Here is a 6642-nt window from a genome sequence, read left to right as displayed (position 1 = left end):
TGAGTCGGGGCGATCAGAGGGCTTCATGGAGGATTCGTGAGTCGGGGCGATCAGAGGGCTTCATGGAGGATTCGTGAGTCGGGGCGATCAGAGGGCTTCATGGAGGATTCGGCCCCTCGGCTGTTGGGAATCATTCTGCCATAAAGGGCTGTTCCCAGAATGACCCCCACCACCTGTCCACAGCAAAGTGCCTGATAGCGGGGGTCCTGGCAGCCGGACCCCCGCAGATCAGAGACCTATCATCTGTCCTTGGAGGATCGTAGAGCGTGAGGGCTGTCGCTTCATTCAGGCTGATGACCACCGAGTACGCTTGGCTATGTACGTGAGTCCTACAGAGTCTGACTAGAGGGCTCTTCAACAGTGCTTAGGTAGGTGGTACAACCATGTGATGCCAAGTACCCACCATCACACTGCACCCACCGGCTTGTCTTCCCATAGTGCACCCTGATGCCACCTGCTCGCCAGGTAAGTGACGCACCCGGCCGTCCGCAAGAGCTAGAATAGCAGATAAAAACTAGACCAAAGAATCCAAAAACATTATTCAGCGAGTCACGTGACGTTTCTGCCCACATTGTGCCCTTCCAACCGTGTCTACAAGGTAGGGCCGCGTTCACACGGAGCGTCTGGATGCAGTAAAAACCCCAAAACCTCAGCAGAAAAATGGGCATTTCTGTGGTTTAAAAATCAAAAAAATATGGGGGGGGGGGGGGGCTGCATCAGGAACACATTTGTAACAATCACCGGCCGCTGACACACGACGAGATTTATCCTGCACTGCGGCCGACATGGGGGACGCGCTGGGAGCGCCGCCCTACCCCCCACATCTACCCCAATGCAGTCCAAGTGCGGCTGAGCCTTATGGGGCTCGATCTTTTTCCAGAGGTCCCAGTGAATCCGCTTGATGTTGCGGCGCACTCAACTCTTTTTTTTTTTTTTTTTATCACAAGAAAGGCGCCTTCACACTTGCGCCCGCGATATCGCCGCTTTTTTTAACGCAAATGTCAATAGGACTTTCTAATGTTAAAAACACATCGCACAAAAAATTGTAAAGCACAAAGTGGTGATTTTTGTGTGATGCCTTTTTAACGTTAGAAGGTCCCATCGACATTCGTGATATCGCGTCCGCAAGTGTGAAGGCGCCCTAAGGCCCCTCCAGATGTCAGACATAAACCTGCGGTGTGTTGGGCAATAATTGCTGGATGTCCTATTATGGACCACAATCTGCCATGTGATGCCCGCCGGCTGTGGGTACCGGGCATGGCTGGGGATCTGAGGGCTCTTTCACAGAATCGTAAATCCGCAGTGGGTGGAGCCTGTTATGTCGGGGGGCTCATTCGCAGCTATCTGTTTTGGTCCAGTGAAAATAACCATAGCTTGTCGGATCTTTGTGCGTATTACGTACCGGAATAGCCCACTGAAATTAACGGACGTGCATAAATACGCCGGAAACCTGCATCTTCGCTGCGCATTGACATCCTGGCAATAGACAGAAACACGCAGGGAATCGTCGTATTTCAGGCCGGTCCGCGTTGCATATTTTGGTGACCGTGGGAAAGAGCCCTTAGTCGCAGTTCACATCCGCCCGTGTGATTGGCTCCTGAATGCCCTACAGTACAGCCTGCTGATTCCGTGCGGAACGCTGTGATGTCATACTGCGCCGTTGTTGTTTCAGAATGTAAATCTATTGCAAATACCGTCTTGGAGAAATCAGTAACCTTCCCAGCAATGTCCGCCCGCCTCACGCTCCTCCTGCTCGCCAGCGTCATCACCGCGGCCTCCGGCTGCGTCCAGTGTAGTCCGAAAGTGCGGAATGTGTTTGAGAAGATCAGGAAGAATCTCCCCAACCAGGTTGAGGACCAGAACCTGCGGAGCCGCTGCGACGTCCTGCTGAGGGGGATGGCCGGCAGCTTCTTCAGAGACTACGCAGTAAAGCACTTCACAGGCCTGATACGTACGTACCGCGGTGTCCTCGCTGCGCCATTGTGTTTAACTGGCTGTATTCGCTATTATGTTGCTTTAAGGCTGCAGCGCTTGTCGTTACCAGAAACACGAAACATTCCGTAACGACCCGTCACGCGGGACAGAACCGCTCCGCGCGGACAGTCCTGCGGCACGAAGTTATCCCTAGGGAGCTTTATTTCCGCACCTCTTAAAATCCGCCCGTCTTTACGTCAAAACCGCAAGATTAATTTCTGCAACAGGAAAAAAAGGACGTCTTGCGGAATTGTTGCGGATTTCTAACATATTTCACATTCACAGTCTGCGGAATAAAAAAGTAACAATTTGCATCGGCCGCATCCTGCGGACAAGTCCGTCCCGTGCGTTATAAACCAAGGGGGCCGTCACACCTGCAATCGCGATATCGCTGCGTTTTTTTAACACAAGCGTCAGTAGAACTTTCTAATGTTAAGTTCGTGTTTTGGGAATTTGGCGCGCTTCGTTTTTAACATTAGAAAAAAGCGCAGTGATATCGCGATCCCAAGTATAAAGACCCCTAATCCCGCGAGTAATTCTCTTAAAGTGACCCTGTGGGCCTGGAGGAACAAAGATGGCCGCACCAGCTTCTCTGACTGCCTGCTGCACGCTGCGCATTAGTTTCATCATCAGTCTGAGGCCTCCTTCACACGGGCTACAGATCGCCCGTATGTGAGGCTGATGGTCTCCAGCGGGGTCCGGCACATGGGATGTGTTGTAGCCTGAAGGACCCCGTTGGAAGCCATAAGCCTCACATACAGGCGCTTGGTAGCCCGTGTGAAGGAGGCCTCAGGGTCCCTTCAGACAAGCCAATTTATCGTTTGAGCAGGCGAGGAACGTCACCGCGGCTCGTTGGCTCTCGGCAGCCTGCTTAGACCGGCAGATACATCGGCGGCTCGTTCCGTTTTTTACACTCGCTGTATGAGCGAATCAGAGTGACTGAACGAGCGCCGCGGGCACGCAGCGATCAGTGAGCGAGCCAGCGATGATTTTTCACTTTTCATTCGTCATTCGGTTTTTGCAGTCGTTTGGTCGCTGGCCGCGTTCAGACAGAGCGATTATCTTCACTCTCACTTGTTTTAATGATTTTTTGAACAATAATTGATCCGTCTAAAAGCGCCTCATGGGTCCTTCAGACGAGCGCCGGTCTAATGCTCAGGTGGCAGGGCAGCTGAGTATTAAATCGGGTGAACGAATAGCAGCAGCTCCCCCCCCCCCTTTGTCGGCCGACTCCCATAGGAGTCTATAGGAGCCGCCATTGCTGTGACATCAAAAGATAGGACATCTCAGTGACAAAAATCGTGCCAATTGCGCTTCTTTTTTTTTATTATTTTTTTTAGCACGTCAATAAATAGTTCATCTGCAGGAAGCCGTGGGTTCTTTTAGACGCGTTTTTTTGACGTGCCTACACTGCATTAATATGACATTCGTGTAACGGAGCCCTAAGCCACCACACCTGCTGTGAATATCTAGTGCCGGCCCGTCCGGTCAGCGTGGGGTGTCTTAAGGCCCTTTTACACACAACAATTATTAGTCAAAAGTCATCTTTTGAGTGATAATTGTTGCGTGTAAAGGTGCACCCATCGTGCGCTTACCGTCCATCGCCGAGTTTAGCTCAGCTTAAAATAAGATGGACCGCACGCTGAGTTCCCCACGGGCAGCACTGATAACATTCTTTAACAACTGCCCTGCTGGAGGACAATAGCAATGTATTTACAGAACAGACCACCCGCTGCTCTCTAAACACATGCACACCAAGTACTAAAGGGCTGATTAGCGCATTAGCATACCAAATGATCGCTCAAAACTGTCAGTTTCTGATGAATTTTGAGTGATCTGTGTGTCTAAATGGGCCTTTAGACTGCCGATGCCTACTGTGCCCACTGTGCTTCAGGTAGTCAGAGAAGCGGCCATCTTTGTTTCTCCATGCCCAGCTGGTTGGTTTGAAGGCCTTTGACATGGCCTCACGGAGAAAATGTCGCACCAGGAAGAGATGCTCGAAATAAGATGAAACTTAACACACAGATAGGAAATTAATGAGGTGTTCCAATTAGTTAACGTTTTTGGGTGAACACTGATAGATTGTAGGGAGGGCCACCTGCTGCGACTCCCACCGACCCCGGGAATGGACGTCCCGTTTCCCCATTGTCCTCACTTCCTGGTTGCTGGATCCACATCATAGAATTGAGGGAAGTGAGGAGGACGGTGGAAATGGGTCCCCCCAGCAGTCCAACTCCCACAATCTATCAATTTTCACCCATCCAGTGGATGAGTGAAAGTTTTATAAAAGTTTACTAGCCACACTGAACAATTGATTCTTCATATTAAACAATTCCACGTCTCCTGCAGCCCAATAACCAGGATGATCAGTAAGGAGTGCGGCCACCATGTTGGGTGATACAATTGTTAATGTCGGGAGGGAGGGGTACCGGTTCTCCTTAGGGAGAGAACCTAGAAGGGGGGAGGAGACTCATAAGGCCAGGCATGCGCCTCTGGGAAATATGCAAACTGGAAGATGGAAGAATACCTCTACAGCGCCCCCTATTGGAAGGCAGTATTCCTGTAAGTCAAACTATCAGACCTTCTAACAAGCCTTGTAACAATGACTGGGAGTATGAGCCAAAGGAGGAAGAGGCCACCAGGTACAGACTGTTTCTGGGTTTCTGCCCCTCATCGGTGTGCAGCAGGTTTCTGGTTTGGCTAGTGAGAGGCCTGTAGTCGTTGGGTCAGGAAGGGTATCGTTTCTCCTTAGGGAGAGCATCTAGAAGGTGTAAGGAGACTTATAAGGCCACCCATGCTCCTGTGGGAAATATGCAAATAAGATGGAACAATACCTCTCACTAGCCAAGCCAACAACCTGCTGCGCATTGATGAGGGGCAATCACACCAAAACAGTCTTAGGCCTCTTTCACATGGACGAAAAACGTATGTACGAAAAGAGCCGCGACCAAGTCGGGGCTAAATTTTGCGTTTTTTCACCCATTCACATGGCTGGATGCGGCGTATGGACACCGCAGCCCGGAATTCCTTCAGCCAGCCTAAATACTTCTAATGGCTTAATAGAGCCAGCCGACATAGAATAGCCGGCAGCTCCCATACAAGCCTATTGGAGCCACTAGCTGATCGCAGTCGAAAGAGAAGGCAAGATCTATCTTTTCTGGCCATGTCAAAACATCGGCTGGCATATTCGGATGCGATGTTTTAGCCTTAGGCTAAATTCACACGAACGTTTTATGGTGGTTCTTGTGCCGCGATAAAACTTTAGCCAAAAATCGCGACCATCTGAAGCTGCATCAAAACATCACGGCCGCGATAATCGGTCATCGCGGTCAAATACGCCGGCCGGTGGTTTTACATGGCTGAAAAAGAGAGGTCTTGCTCTATCTTTCGGCCGCAATCAGCTGGCGACTTCCATAGACTTCTATGGGAGCTGCTGGCAAAGGGCTATCACTGCTAAACTATGTCAGCTGGCTCTATTGAGGCCGGCTGAAGGAATTCTGGGCGGTGGCGTCTATACGCTGTACCCTCCGTGTGAATGGGTGAAAATACGCAAGATTTAGCCGCGGCTTTTTCTTGATCAAGCGTTTTTCAGCCTCCCGTGTGAAAGAGGCCTTAACCACATCCTCATTACCCAGCTGCGGGAGAGCGATCGCTCCACATCTAATCATGTCCCACGGGTCTGGGGATTGCGCCGGCCAAGGATTCACCTGGTCACCTTGCAGAGCCGCTGCGTGGAGCCTGCTTAATCCTGATGGTTCAACCAGACGTCTCTGTCCGATGGGGCTGATCACTCCGCAAACCATCTTGCTAGTTCCTCGGTGGTGACATGAGGATCTGCAGGCTACCCGGCCTGGGTGTATACTCTACAGTCTGGGATGGGGAACTCTTCTCGCTGAGACACGGAGGGTAAAATTATATATATACAAAAATAATTGCAAATAATTAAAGCATAAAATACAAATATAAATAAATATTTTTAAGGAGACCATGCAGGTTACACATCAAAAGGTAAGTAGGAAAAGTAGAGCAATTAACCCACCACAGGCATAAAATGAATGACCACTTTATGAGAGCCCCATATAGTAGTGCATTGGAGCTCCTTTGAACTTCAGAACTGTGGCATCCATCCACGGGTACCAGGAGACCCAGGGTGCACCAAGAAAACCTTCCTCGCACCATTACTCCACCAGCCTGACAGGAAGGGGTCAGCGATTCATGCTGCTTGCACCAAATTCTGCCCTCCCATCAGCAACAGAAATCTGGCTCCATCTGACCAGGAGATGTTTTTCCGCTGCTCAGTGATACGAGTTTTGCGCTCTTTTGCCCGCTGGAGTCTCGTCTTTTCTCTTGGACACAATGGCGCTGGAACTGGTCGTCTGCTGTTATACCATCCGTGCGGAGGAACAGCGAGTTGTGCGTTCAGACACGTTAGTTGGAGCTCCAGCGTTGTATTCAGCTGACTGTGCAGCCTGTTGGTCAGAACGATTCCTGACATCCTCCTCCGACCCCTTCCAGTGATGAGTTGTTTCCGTGCACAGGATCCCCTCTCGCTGGAGGTTTTCCTTAATCGCACCATTCTCTGTATACTCTCCACACCGTTATATGAGAAAACCCTCCGCGGTTGGCAGTGAGACCCCGGCTAGTGCAGTCGCTCCGATTTTCCCATCT

Source organism: Eleutherodactylus coqui, chromosome 6 (genome assembly GCF_035609145.1).
Source record: "Eleutherodactylus coqui strain aEleCoq1 chromosome 6, aEleCoq1.hap1, whole genome shotgun sequence".
In the NCBI taxonomy this organism is placed as follows: Eukaryota; Metazoa; Chordata; class Amphibia; order Anura; family Eleutherodactylidae; genus Eleutherodactylus; species Eleutherodactylus coqui.
This window is presented reverse-complemented; position numbering follows the sequence as displayed.